This window comes from Rhipicephalus sanguineus, chromosome 11, assembly GCF_013339695.2.
Source record: "Rhipicephalus sanguineus isolate Rsan-2018 chromosome 11, BIME_Rsan_1.4, whole genome shotgun sequence".
NCBI classification, from domain to species: Eukaryota; Metazoa; Arthropoda; class Arachnida; order Ixodida; family Ixodidae; genus Rhipicephalus; species Rhipicephalus sanguineus.
This window is the reverse complement of record NC_051186.1, coordinates 127212325-127226971: the sequence shown is the minus strand read 5'-3', so window position 1 is coordinate 127226971 and position 14647 is coordinate 127212325. Positions and strand designations below refer to the sequence as shown.

Below are 14647 nucleotides of genomic sequence, written 5' to 3'. Positions count from 1 at the left end.
CATTTTGCCTCCATCGAAATTCGACCGGCCACGGCCGGGATCGAACCCGTGACGTTCGAGTCAGCAGCCGCGCACTGTAACCGCTACACCACCGCGGCTGACGCAAGGAAAGCGAGGAAGCTGAAGACAGAACACCCCTGGAAGACGCTCAACTACCATCCACTCGTCGTCGTGGTCCGCAACGTGGACCACGTGGATTACGCGAAAACCGGGATCAACGCTTCCTACTATAAATCTGCCCAGAGAACCACGCCTTTCATCATTACCGGTGACTCTAACACTGATTTATCAAGACCCAACAACGCCTGTTTTTTCTACTGCGAGAAGGACGGTTTGGATGTCGACAGGGCATCAAAAGACCTCGCTGCCACATCCACGACAGGAGGCATCATAGATCATTTCATCGTAAGAGGCATCCAGGATTTCCACCAGCTGTACTATACCTCGGACTTCACTGCACTTAGGCCCCTCGGAGCCGCGATCACGAACGTATCCGATTAACAAGTCCGGTCCAGCTGCTGGTGATTACTGATCACGGTGATGATGACCTTGTTCAAGAACTGTCAAGAACCCCTTTCACACATGCACACGGGTTCGTGAAACGTGCGTGCGTTCTGTGTCATAACGCGCATGTGTAACAACTGTAACAACTGAAACTGTGACTGTAACGTACGTGCAGTGCACCTGCGCGCGCCACTCGCCTGTGTATATATCTAGGGAAACTTTCCTGCATGAAGCTTAGTTGCCAGTCATGCCTGTCCTATGTATCTGTGTTCCTTCTTTGTTTTGTAAAGGATTCGCGGTATCCAGTATCGAAGCATATAAGCACCACATATCAAGTTACCGCGTGTGGTGTTGGTAAGACCCATTCTGCTGTTGGCATCGTTAAGCACTGCATGTAAACAACTGGTTATAATACATATGCGACTCTTCAACATATGAGTGTGCGTATGCCACTTCTACATTTCTCTAGCATCATTCCGTAACGTTTAGCTCAATGTGAAAAATTATGCCACAGTCACCATACCGAGCATATGCTTGGCATAACATCGATTTCCATGGTACGTGGGCTCTGCCGAATTTTTTACTCAGGTCGTTGTATATGCAGTAAAATTGCTGTAAGATGACGTCTAACAGCAGGGCTTGAAGTCGGTGGGGGGGGGGGGGGGGCGCCATTTTTTAAGGAGACGTCCGGCCACCCTCGGCAGTCCGACGGTGGCACTGCGGCACGTATTTGACAAGTGCTGGAGTTGAATTTTTGGCAGTGGTGCTTTGTGGGCGGAAATTATACTCTGCAATTTTCCGAATAATAATTTAACTGTGAACGTTTGGTTGACGGGGTGTCAGCAAAGCAGAAGAAAACCGGTATCGTCGTACTGCTGAATGCAATTCACTGAGACATTGAACACCATGGGCAACGCCTCCTGAAACCACGGGTCACCACCCTTGTCGACAGAGCGTCTTGGCACATCATACGGTTTCAAAAGGCACCCGAGCGTGAAGCTACAGACCAAGGTTCACCTTGGTCTGTTTTGTTTGCCACTAAATTTTCATTGTTTTAGTTGTGCATCCCAAGTCTGTAATTGCAAAGAAGCATGTATTTTGCCTGTCTTATAAGGCAAGTGTTAGTGAAAATAAAATAGAGCATTGTCGTGCTATATGGTTCTGAATCCGATGAGTCAACGAATGTTACTCGCCCAACTAGTTCTTATTAAGTTACTTATTTTGAGCTCACATATATTTAAGACTTTATTTACATCCCGAGTTATTTTTTAAAAAATCGTTCCGAGAATAATTTCATTTCATGCTTGATTGGACTGACACGTTGAATAAATGCCCGAAATACATTAGGAATAAAATATGTATTTGTATAGCATTCATAAGCATCTGTTCAGTTCTAGAGACAGTTGGCTTCACTGCCCTGTCATCGTCGCAAACACCTCTCTTAACGTTCAATCTATAGCATGCATATATATATATATATATATATATATATATATATATATATATATATATATATATATATATATATACAGCGGAATCTCGTTGATACGATTCCGCAAAGTAGGTTTATCAGCATAAAACTTTTATACATTGGTCTGGTTTCCTGCGCACCTTGGAACTATTGAGGGTGTCTTGCTCAATCCCAACGAGGAGGCGCATTCGGCTGCACGAGGTTTGACTGACCGTGTACCGGGTAACGCGTCATCCCCTGGGCGACCCGAGCCTGTCTGCTCGTACAACGAGATATGCAAGCACCACTATCTCTGAAGAAGAGTGTTGCGTCTACCACACTCGCTATGCAGGGCCCAAGCTGTTACTCTCAGACTGCTACAAACAAGCACTTACCCGAGCCCTGCGGCACTGCACACAATGTACCCTGAACGGTTCCCAAGCCCGGACTGCCCGCTGTGTGGTAGTTATGCGGATTTCGAGCATGTCCTGTGGGGCTGCGCCTCTGCTGATCTCCCTTTCACCCAAGCGGAAATGAAGAGGCTCATTAAGGCCCAGGACCAGACCTCTCAAATCCTGGCCGTCCAGAGGGCCCGCGCGAGGGCCGTCAGGTTTAACCTGATGGTCCCCGAGTGGCCCTAGCCAGGTGACGTTGAGTTTACTCGCGTCTATTGTGGACCGAATAAAGTTGTTTCACTCACTCACTCCCGGCCAACATTACTTTCAAATAATGCATTTTCATGCGTTTAATACGATCACATTTTTTCCCAAAATTGGAGAATACGATTGCGAAAGTGGATCTTCACCGATACATCTAGAAATCCTGCGTTTATACTAGGGTATGCCAACTCGCACCTCGTTCCAAAACCCACGATCTGCGCGTAGCAGAGCCGCTGAGGCCACAGCAGCCTCGGTTTTGCGGCGAAAAGATCGCTGCTCGGCGATCTTTTCGTCGAGATTATATATATATATATATATATATATATATATATATATATATATATATATATATATATATATATATATATATATATATATATATATTGTAGTGACGAAGAGTGGCACAGAAGCTCGGGAACGAGGGCGAGGAAGGGAGGGACGAGGATGAAATAGAACAGCCTGCCCGCAGCAAGGGTGCTGTCTCTTGTGTCGTTCTTCTACAATGGCGCAGTCGCGAACTACCGACCCCGACATCCCTGCGTCCACTACACTCCGAAGTGGCCGAGTACTCACGGACTTGCCACCGACCACGGACGGCGTCCAGGCCTCCACGGCGGCCCCGCGTCATGATTGCGGCGAAGCGATTTCCCAAGCCTTCTCGATGTTCGCTCAAGAGCTCAAGACATCCGGCTTTGGGTGCGCCCCACATGGATCGTCCACTGAGAACGAAATTCCGTGTTTTTATGGGTTTAAGGATGACCCCGCGAGATGGGTAAGCGTCGTAAACTCGGTTGCTCTTAAACACTCTTGGAGTGACACAATCAAGAAATCTGTCGCCGAAGGACGTCTGCGAGGATCCGCCGAAGCGTGGCATCGATTCGAAGGCAGCGCTTACACTACCTGGCCGACATGGAGCGCGGCCCTGACGTCCGCGTTTGAGCCGCTTCCGCGCGCTTATGACGATCATTTCATGACCATGCGGTCACGCCGGCAAGGTGCAACTGAAGACGTCGCAACTTACATCTACGACAAGCTGTCCCTTTTACAAGCTTGAGGCATACTATGGACCTCCTCAGCAGCCAGGCAGTACGTCATCGACGGGATCCTTGACTCGACGCACGCGGCTGTCTTGTCCGCCACCACCCACCCAGCCGACATCCCAACTTTTGTATGCCAGGCAGTGGAGTTGCAGGACACTTCTCATCGGCGTGCAGCTACAGTTTCCCCTAAGGAGCCAGGTCCACCAAGACGTGGATGCTATACGTGTGGGCGCTTCGGGCATGGGTATAAAAACTGCCCACAAAGCCAGCCTCAAGCCATACAATATCAAGCACGTCCACTTCCAACCCTCATGGTCACCGTCGACGGCATTGGAGAACTGACGGCTCTCGTCGATACCGGAGCACAGCGTACGGCATTGCTTCGACGCCACGCCCAAGGAGATCTCCAGCCTTGGACTGAGCCACCGCTGCGGGGCCTCGGTGGTGACGTACTACCGGTCGGTGCCATAAACCTGCAGATCAACACCGAGGCCGGCCACAAGTTCTTGTCCTCGGTGCCCGTGTACGAAGACTTGCCGGCAGACATAGTCTTGGGTGCCGACTACCTTCTCTCCGGGGATGTGCGCATCACTGTGGAAGGAAGTAGCGTCAGCCTCCGTCCCGTAGCCCCAAGTACGCCTCTGGCTCAACCAGGTGAGCTGACAACACCACTTATACTCCCCGCTATACTCGAGAGGCACGCGTCGCTCTTCGCTGATACTACTGATCAGCTCCCCGGTACTAGCGTGCTAGAGCACCATATTACAACCGACAACCATCCGCCGGTGTCCATACCGTTACGTAGATACGCCGAACGAGAGCGGACTGTAATCGACAAGCAGGTGCAAGAAATGCTAGCTGCTAACATCATCAGGCCGTCTGCTAGCCCGTGGGCAGCACCAGTTGTCCTAGTCCGTAAAAAGGACGGCAATCTCCGATTCTGTGTCGACTACCGAGAGTTGAACCAACACACCATACCAGACTCGTACCCACTGCCACGAATTGGCGATACTATTGACGCCGTACGAAATGCCAGGTTCTTTTCGTCACTAGACCTGAAAGCAGGGTATTGGCAGATAAACGTGGCTGAAGGAGATAAGTTTAAGACGGCCTTCCGGACTCCACCTGGCTTGTACGAATTTAACCGGATGCCTTTCGGTCTGCGAACTGCCCCAAGCACGTCTCAGCGTGCCATGAACACGGTGTTGGGCACGTTGATAGACCACGCCTGTGTCGTTTACCTCGACGACATTTTAGTCATCGGGGAAACAGAAAAACAACATCTACAGCATCTCGACACAGTACTGCAGAGGTTGCATAACACCGGCTTTCGACTTAACCGCGAGAAGTGCCAGTTCAGGTTGACGACGATATCATATCTCGGTTATCAGATATCTCGTAATGGCGTGCGACCCTTGCCTGAACGCATAGACGCCGTAGCCAAGTACCCAGCACCAACATCTATTAAACAGCTCCAGGTATTCCTCGGAATGGCGTCATACTTGCGCAAGTTCGTGCCGAGCTTTGCGTCAACCGCTGCTCCACTCACGGACTTACTGAAGAAAGGCGCTCAATTTCAATGGGGTCCTTCGCAGGATAACGCCTCCCAAACCCTCAAACACCAGCTTACGCATAGCCCAGTGCTCTGTCACTTTAATGAAGATTGGGTGACAGAAGTGCATACTGATGCGAGTCAGATTGGCCTAGGGGCAGTTTTGCTTCAACGTGACACAAGTGGGCGCGGGCACGTCATCTCCTACGCCAGTCGTAAACTCTCGGACGCGGAACGTCATTATCACTCAAATGAACTGGAGTGTTTGGCCGTAGTGTGGAGTGTGGATGAAAAGTTCCGCCATTACTTGTTTGGCCGACACTTCACGGTGGTAACAGACAACTCCGCGATCGCATGGATGTTCCAGAAGCGGCACCTCAAACACAAGTTTGCGCGATGGATTGTTCGGCTCCAGGACTACACGTACGACATCCGTCACCGTGCTGGCGCACAAAATCAGCTGGCGGACGCTTTGTCACGAAATCCCATCGAGGAATCCTCCCCACGGAATCCAGAAAGCTGGATCATGTTTTCCTAACAGGACGTGACGAAGGCCCAACGCGGCGATGAAGGTCTCGTATCCGTTATAGACTCCATTGAGGATACAGGACACAATGCCAAGTTTGTCTTACGTGATGGTACGTTGTATCGTCGTCACTGGGCCGATAAGAGTGACGAGCGTCATCTCCTGGTTATTCCTGGCTCCTTACGATCGAGCATATTACGTGCCATTCATGACAGCCCCGAAGGGGGCCATGTCGGCTATCGAGCCACCTTACGCAAGGCAAAAGAACGATTTTGGTGGCCGAAAATGTATAAAAGTGTGCGTTCGTATGTTGCCAGTTGCGAGGTGTGTCAACAACACAAACGACGTTCCGGAGGCCAACATGGATTTCTTACACCGATTAAGCCTCCGGAGACAATTTTCCACACGTTGGGCATAGACCACATCGGGCCTCTTCGAATGACGGCAGCGGGTAATCGTTATATTATACTTGCTGTGGATCACTTGTCAAAGTTTGTAGAGGTCGCGGCCGTGCCTTCGCTTGCTGCTAGCTACGTCATCCGATTCTTGAGAGAGCGCTTCGAATGGCGACACGGTCTTCCTAACAAGTTGATTTCCGACCGGTCGACCACCTTCCGCAGTCGCGAGCTCCGCAATTACCTACAGCAAGTAGGAGTCATCACTTCGCGTCGGCATACCATCCACAGGCGAACGGACTGACGGAAAGGTCGAACTAGACTATCCAGGATCGTCTCGCACCGTACTATAAGAATCACAAACGAGGGGAAGCTGACTGGGATGAACATCTTCAAGCGGCTGCATACGCAGTGAACACGGCGGCACACAGCTCTGCAGGAACTTGCCCCTACGAGATTGTCTACGGCCAGCTCCCGCAACTGAATGCTACATTCGGTTTGGACACTCCCGTCAAAGTTGGGCGTTCGGTTGCACGCCAGACACTTTGTCGCGAAATCCGTATGGAGGCGCGCAGGATGATTGCACATGCTCAGCAGGCGCAAAAGCGGTACTACAACCGACGCCACCGCCCGGCGCCGAAATATTATAGGCGACGAGGTGTGGCTGCAGCGAGGTGCTCCATCGTCTTCAGACAAACTGCGTGCAAAGTACGAAGGTCCGTTCATTATTTCCGAGCGCTTAGGAGAGAACACGTGGCGAGTACGATCCACGCCTGCTGATGCGCGCACGGACAAGAGAAAGCGGAATAACTTTGCTCTGCATGTGTCGCGAATGAAGAACTGCGTCCGTCGACAAACGGGACGTTGTCTTATGCACTTTTCTTGCTGCAGGAGTAGACCAGTTGCAGCGTGGCCGAGTGTAGTGACGAAGAGTGGCACAGAAGATCGGGAACGAGGGCGAGGAAGGGAGGGACGAGGATGAAATAGAACAGCCTGCCCGCAGCAAGGGTGCTGTCTCTTGTGTCGTTCTTCTACAATATATATATATATATATATATATATATATATATATATATATATATATATATATATATATATATAGTGTCGCTTTTTCAGGGCCCCCACTCCAATGAAGGGAGACTTTAAGCCCTTGTCTGAGGTCGAAGGGAGGGAGATCGTGCATTGATAAGTAGCCGTAAACCAGTATGAATCACGCAAGCAGCAAGGGCGGCAGAAGGCTTCAGGTGTGCTCACAGACTCTGCGCATCTTTTACGCAGGTTACGAATCAGTCTATTTTTTCTTTCACTGCTCTTGCCGCTGGTGTCATTGTTGCCATTTCTACCATTTTCTATTTTTGGCATAGCTGTTTGTTTACAGGATGTCGAAGGAGATCAGAGCCTGTTTTGATGAGCTGAAGCGTGAACTTAGGGCGGAGTTCAAAGATTTTCAAAGAAACAATCGAGCGAGACTTTCGCAAGGAACTAAGGAATATTAAAACACTTTTGGCTATGGCACACAAGGAATATCAAGAAATTAGGAATGAAAACCAAGCCCTGAGGGCCTCAAATGTTGAATTACAGGTGCAGTGTTCTGATCTCGCAAGGCAGGTAAATAACCATGAGAACAGAATGCTTCAGGCTGAACAGTATTCCCGGAGGGCGAATGTCGAAATCGAAGGCATTTCGTATGAATCCTCCGAAGACCTAGTTGAAACGGCGCAGATACCTGTGTCCTATATATTTCACTTGTCTTTGCAATAAACATTGGTTGTTAGTTCAGCGCCGTGTATGTGCCCGCTTCTCGTACCGTGTTTAGCGCTGTTTTTCTTCTTCGTTTACGGTCATAAAAATTGGGAAAAAAGGCGGGCATGCCACTTGTTGCGACTGATGTCGGACGGGCACAGAGAGTTCAAACGGCACACAACCCAAGCAAAAAATGCTCTTATGCAGTTCGAGCAGAGAAAAAGCCGGTATAACGATTTGATGAATGCCGCGCAGGAAGCCCCAAGTGTTCTGATCTCGGCATTGACTCTAGGTCAGCGGTGTTGGTAAATGAACATCTGTGCCCAGAAATGGAACGACTTCTTGGTCAGGCTATGGCACGCAAGCGCGAGACTGGTTCAAAATATGTCCGGGTTCGCGATGGAAAAACCGATAACGTCCGAATATAAAATTGAAAACAGTGATGACGTACACGAAATGAAGAATTCTTCCCTAAACGGTGCAGCTAAAGAGGTGATTTGTGCTGTAGGCACATATATTACGGCACCGCTATAAACGAGAATTCCGGTTGTTTGTTTTAATCGTGCAGGTGCATTTTCCAGACAAAGGTGCAATCGAACTTTTACCTCATATTAGACTGCAATTTTCTCACCACGTGGAGCTGAATGGGATGATCCCGGAGATAGTGCACTATCGAGCCGAACCGTGGCGGAGGTGAAGCAAGCTTAGAGCACTCCGCCCCATTCCAATAATAAGTTTAATATCTTGGGTCCAAAGGACCCGTACCACACATTAAGCTGATAAGAACAGACAATCCTTTATTCAATGTTTCGGGCAACGCGCGAAAAGCATTGCGTACCAGCCAGGACTGTGCCAAGCAGGAAAGATTGACGAGACGCCGAGGCAAGGCCCCACGGAAGAGACTTCCGAGGCGAGGAGACGGTTCAGGACGCACGAGTATGCACTGGGAAGCACACGCAGGCACTACACTGCACTGGACAGACACAGGTCCAGACGGGCATTACGGCCGCCCGGCCCGCACGCGCGCACGATACACTGCGCGGGACCCCGCAATCACCTGACTCACGCAGAGATTCTTCATGAGGCGAGCGTAAGGCCGAGAACATAACTTCACTTCACTTTACTTCCTTAAATACCTCCATCGAGGGGTATTACATAAGGGGTGGTGTTTAATAAAACTATACAAGGGTGTTTTTAATAGCTTCAAAAAACATAGATGGGTTAGTGATGACAGAAATGTCGTCAGGAAGGCCGTTCCAGTCTTTTGCTGCTCGTATGAAAAAGGAGGCTTGGAATGTGATGGTCCGGGTACGTGGCAGTGCGACTTGAAGAGGGTGACCAGTGCGATGAGATATGTGTGAAGGGGGTGTGACGTACGCTGGATGATTCAGTGAGCTGAAATAAAACATATGAAAAAGAGAGGGGGCGGCAACCTGTCGGCGGAAGGCAAGCGTTTGCAAACCCGATTCCGCCTTCAAGGAAGAGATACTGATGTCATATGAATATGCAGAATGAATGAACCTGGTAGCCCGATTTTGAAGCGATTCGAGGTCATTTATGATATATGTTTGATGGGGGCTCCAGATGGAAGATGCATATTCAAGTTTCGATCTGAGAAATGATTTATATGCTAGCATTTTGACATGTGGCGGAGTATGACGTAAGTGTCGCATAAGAAATCCTAATGAATTATTAGCAGCCGAAATGATGTTAGTAGTGTGATGACGCCAGGAAAGGTCATGGGACAATGTGATGCCGAGGTATTTGAATGAATGAACTGATTCCAATGGAGTATTAGCGATTGAATAGGTGAACATGAAAGGGTTATGGCGGCGAGAAAAGGAAACAAGCTTGCATTTGTTAGGATTAAGGTTCATTAGCCAACGATTACACCATGTTTGTATATTGTTAAGGTCATGCTGAATGAATGCTTGGTCATGAATGTTGGTTACTGAACGGTAAATTACACAGTCATCGGCAAACATACGAAAGTTACATGATACTTGCATTGGTAGATCGTTAATATATATTAAGAAAAGAAGAGGACCTAAGACAGACCCTTGCGGGACACCTGACGTTACAGGCAATCGGATAGAAGAGTGATTATTAACAAACACAAATTGAGAGCGATTAGTCAGGAATGATGTTATCCGTGCAAGTACGTTAGGATCTAAGTTTAACAGAGATAATTTTAGAATTAGGCGTTTGTGAGGGACAGTATCAAAAGCTTTAGCAAAATCCAGGAAAAGGGCATCAGTCTGAATGTTACAGTCAAGGTTAGAATGCTGGTCATGAAGAAAAATGGCCAGCTGCGTTTCGCAAGAATAACCTTTGCGGAACCCATGTTGGCAAGGGTGAAAAAAGTGTATTGAGTCCAAGAAGTTGATGATATGGGAATATATGACATGTTCCATGATATTGCAGGGGACACTAGTTAATGATATGGGACGGTAATTGAGTGGCGAGTCTCTGTTACCTGATTTGAAGACTGGAACGACCTTGCCCACTTTGCACTCTGGTGGCAGGATGCTTGTTAATAATGACTGCGAAAATAACAGTGTTAGGTACGCGGCACACACATCTTTAATATTTATTAGGAGTTTTGAGTTAATACCATCCACGCCTGCAGAAGATGAAAGCTTAATATTTTCTATGACCGAAATGATTCCGTGTGTACAAAATGTAATTGGGACATAAACTCGGTAGTGCAAGGAGGTGAAGTCAAGTCAGGAATTAAGCTCTCATTAGTAAAAACAGAGAAAAAGGCTTCGTTAAAAATATTCGCGCATTCACTGTTGCTGACTGCATCGCCATGCGCATTTATTACACTAATGGTGCGCATCTCCTGAGGTTTCATAATCTGCCAAAACTTACGAGGGCTGGTTGCAAGCATTTTAGGTAGCTTATCGTGAAAGAACGAATGCTTGGCGTTACGAATAGCCCTAAGATAATTATCTTCAGCGGCATAATATTTTTCCCCTGCAGCCAGGAGTTGAGATTGTTTCGCTGATCGAAAAAGACGTTTCTTCTTATTGTTTAGCTTTTTAAGTGTATTGGTAAACCATGGTTTATTGCGGTTTGCGGTGAACGTGATTTTCGGAATAAACTCCTCGACAAGAGTGGCTAATTTATCTGTAAATATATCCCAATTTTCATTAATAGGGCGTGAGCGGCTTACTCTGTCGAATTCAGGAAGGAAATCGGCTAATTCGTTATTAATTGCGCTGTAATTGCCTTTGTCGTAAAGACGGATTGTCTTAGTGACTGTCTCGTCTCACAGGTCGAAACAAAAAAGTTGCGTCGTTTACCTTATGATCACTGATCGCGCGCAGATATGTTATTGACGATAAGCTCTCTGGATAACTAGCTAGTATTAGATCTAAAATGCCGGAATTACTCTCCGTAACGCGCGTCGGTTGTGATACAAGTTGGGTTAGGTTGCAATTAAGGCAGAGGTCTACAAAGTCTCTGGCGGGCTCACTGCCCACAGCTGACGGGACGCTACTATTCCAGTCTATTTGAGAAAAACTGAAGTCGCCAAAAAGGAGTATCTCTGCTCGTGAGTACTGTTTGCTAAGGTCACTCAAGTTATTGTTAAGTTTATATGTGAAATCTGGGATACTGTTAGGAGGCCTATAGCAAACGCCTATAAGGATGGTATGAGGGCAAGCACGGCAAACGATCCAAAGAATTTTGAGCTCGGAAGATTCGGTCCTGGCCACCGAGCACGATAATTGTTGGTGCACGGCGACCAGAACACCGCCTCCCCGCGCGCCCGCACGGTCCTTCCGATAAAGGTGAAAACCGGGTAAGCAATCTAGTACTTCTGCGTCCGTTATATCCTTTGTTGGTCATGTCTTAGTTATCACCATTACATTACTGTTGGACGATAAAACAAGCTCAGAAAAAGCGTCGCGCTTAGGAAAAAAACTACGTGCGCTGGCAAAGACAACAGAAAGTGACAGGTTAGATTGAGGCGTGGCGGTGTGCCGGGTGGATTTACGTCGAGGTAATCACTACGATGCTTCCCTGACAGTTTGTGATTGCTCGTCGTAGACGTAGCGCTTGTGACCCATTAGCAGTGTTTTGTAGTTCATAGAGAAAGGCAGCGATTTGGCTTTAGCGAAGGCAATCAGATGCCGGCGGATGTTTTGGACAGGACGAGAAAAGTCTTCACCAACGCTGAAAGTGGTTCCCTTAAAATTCCGTCCGTTAGAGAGAATCACTTCTTTTGTTTTATGGAAGGTGAATTTAGCTATTATGGGACGATGACGGTTAAAATCCCTGAGGAGACCCAGACGGTGAGCGCGCTCAATTTCTTTTGGTTCAATAGATATACCCAGACGGTCACGGCAGTGCTTGATGACAAGCTGTTCAACATGGGCAAACGCCTCTGACCCTGTTGATTCAGGAAGCCCATAAAAATGAGATTATTGCGCCGAGAATGATTTTCAGCATCATCCACGCACGCTTCAAGTTTGTGCAATAGGTCAGTCACGTGAGCGGTGCCTATTTCAGCGCTTCCACGTCAGAACGCAAGCAAAAAATATTTGGTAGTGCCCTTCTAGATGAGTCATGTGTCTAAGTGAGATCTGCGATGGATTTATCTGTAGATAACAGATGAGACTTAAGGTCCTGCACCTGACTAACTAATTCCGTCTGACCGGCAGATAATTTCTGCTGTTCAATTAGCACAGCATTAGAGGTAGGACCCGGGTTGCTCTCTACATCGCCCGACATCATCAACAAGGCACGAATCACGCGAGAACACTCAAGTGCAACAAGAACGCAGCAGTGTGGGCTCGGCAGCTGAAACAGCAGGTAATTACTAGACTTCTTAGTAAAGAGACTAAGTTTTACTAACCTGCATGATAAGAGTGAATGAATTAGCGCTCTGCGTTGGTGCGCAGCCGCCGAGCACACACAGCGCCGCCGGCAATGGCGCCGGCACAATCGTTGATGACGATGGCGACAGCGTCGACCAGGTTTCATCGAGGACTAGGTAGTTGTCCGGCGGATCCAGGAGGATTGCAGATCTATTGAATTCAGGGAAATCCAGCGGCTCCAAGTACGATGCGGCTGATAACCCTTTGGCAAAGAGCAGGAAGGTGTGGTAGGCAAACGCGCCACTTTCGCCGGAACAGGGTTGATACTGCAGCGCAGTGGTGAACTAAGCCGGCAGGAGAGCAGAAAGCAACATGCGCATAAATGCGAACTGAAACACCTGCATGATAAGAGTGAATGGATTAGCGGTCTGCGTTGGTGTACAGCCGCCGAGCCCACCGTAACGCGACCGTTCTCGGTGTCCCAGGCGCCGTGGGGTCCCACGATGACGCCTCCCACCACGACCCATTGGTAGCAGCGCCGGAGGTGCGCGACGACGAGCTCATACTTGGCGATTTTGTCGTTGGAGAAAGCGGGCGGCATGTTGTCGAAGGGACACGCAACGTCGATGAGGAAGGCCTCCTCACCCTGTACCAACACGAGGTCGAGTCGGAATCCGGTTTTCCAGACGGGCCCGTTCTCGAACGCTACCATGAAATTGGCGGCGGCTGCGGTAAGGAGCCGGGGTACCACTGCGTTGAGCCGCGCCGTGTACAAGGCGCTCCTCTCCATGCAATGGCAGAGCACGCATGGCAGGGTATCCCGCTGGTAACTGCAAGTACGGCGTTGGTCGCGGTCCGCGGGTCCCCACATGGCGGCACTGTTGCGGGGCAGGAGGTTCAGGCGGTCGTGGTGGCCAAAGCGCCAGTCCGCGAAGTGGCTGAACGCGCCCGTCCGCATTACATGCGAACTGGCGCGAACCGCCGACACGCAGGCCATGACCTTTTTCTGGTTGGCCTGCGTTTGGAGGGCCCGGTCTCATTCCGCGGTGATGACTTCCCGCAGGGACCGCATGACGCGGCAGCGGTGGACCGGGGTCAAGGTGACGTTACCGCACGCAATACAGGCGTTGTCCGGCTCTACGGTCCAGGCGACCTGAAGTCTCCAAGACGCCTTGCGTGCCTCTGTCCATACCGAGCGGAGCTGGTTCGCGGGAGCCCTAAAAACATCTTTGATGGATCCAGACAGGTAGGCGTTAAGGTGGGCGCGAGTCGCCTACCAACCGAGTCTGGCCAACGCCACCTTATAGGCGTCGGGGTGCCATATCCCGGAGCTCCCGCTCCGTGGCATTAAGGAGCTTGAAGGACGAGTCAATGCGACATGTCGCTGAGCTCGGCCGCAACAGGTATCGCGACGGCTGCTCCGGCGGCGCTGCCGTAGACGTAATGCGACGACGCATTCTCGGTCAGGTAGAGGGTGCGCTTGACTAAGGGCCGCACGGCGTCGTCGAGGCGGCGCCAGTCGGTGTTCGTCAGGACGCCGCACCGCATGGCGAAGTTCAACACCGCATATACGAAAGTGCGGACGGCGTCGAGGCGCTGCCATGGAGCCAGCATGAAAGTGAAGTTGGCCGCACCTGCGAGATGGCGTCGTCGATGACATTGCCCGTAGTGGTGACAGGGTGGAATCAGGCTGGGCGCCCAAGGAAGCGCTGGGGCTGGTAGTTCCGAAACGCGGTGATGGGGACGCCAGGGACCGTGAAGCTGGTAGGCCGCATCCCGACGGGTGTCTGGCCGCTGAGATGCAGCGACGAGGATTTCTCCGGGTTGAGAGACAGGCGACGGGAGATGGCAAGCATCTCGACTCCGTCTATACGGCGCTGAAGGAGATCCGAGTTGTGCGTGAGGGGGGTCACGGCATCCGCGCACGCGAAGATGTTGCGGGCGTCGTCCTC

At 49.9% G+C, this 14647-nt stretch overlaps 1 non-coding gene and 1 pseudogene across 1 annotated transcript; both read right to left on the bottom strand.

Moving 5' to 3' along the window:
- Window positions 1-8508: 8508 nt before the first annotated feature.
- Window positions 8509-8701, bottom strand: LOC119375719 (U2 spliceosomal RNA). The gene has a single exon (XR_005180453.1). It is a non-coding gene; the product is annotated as a U2 spliceosomal RNA (small nuclear RNA).
- Window positions 8702-11885: 3184 nt separating this feature from the next.
- On the bottom strand, window positions 11886-13692 carry LOC119375390 (uncharacterized; annotated as a pseudogene).
- Between the last annotated feature and the right edge of the window lie 955 nt (window positions 13693-14647).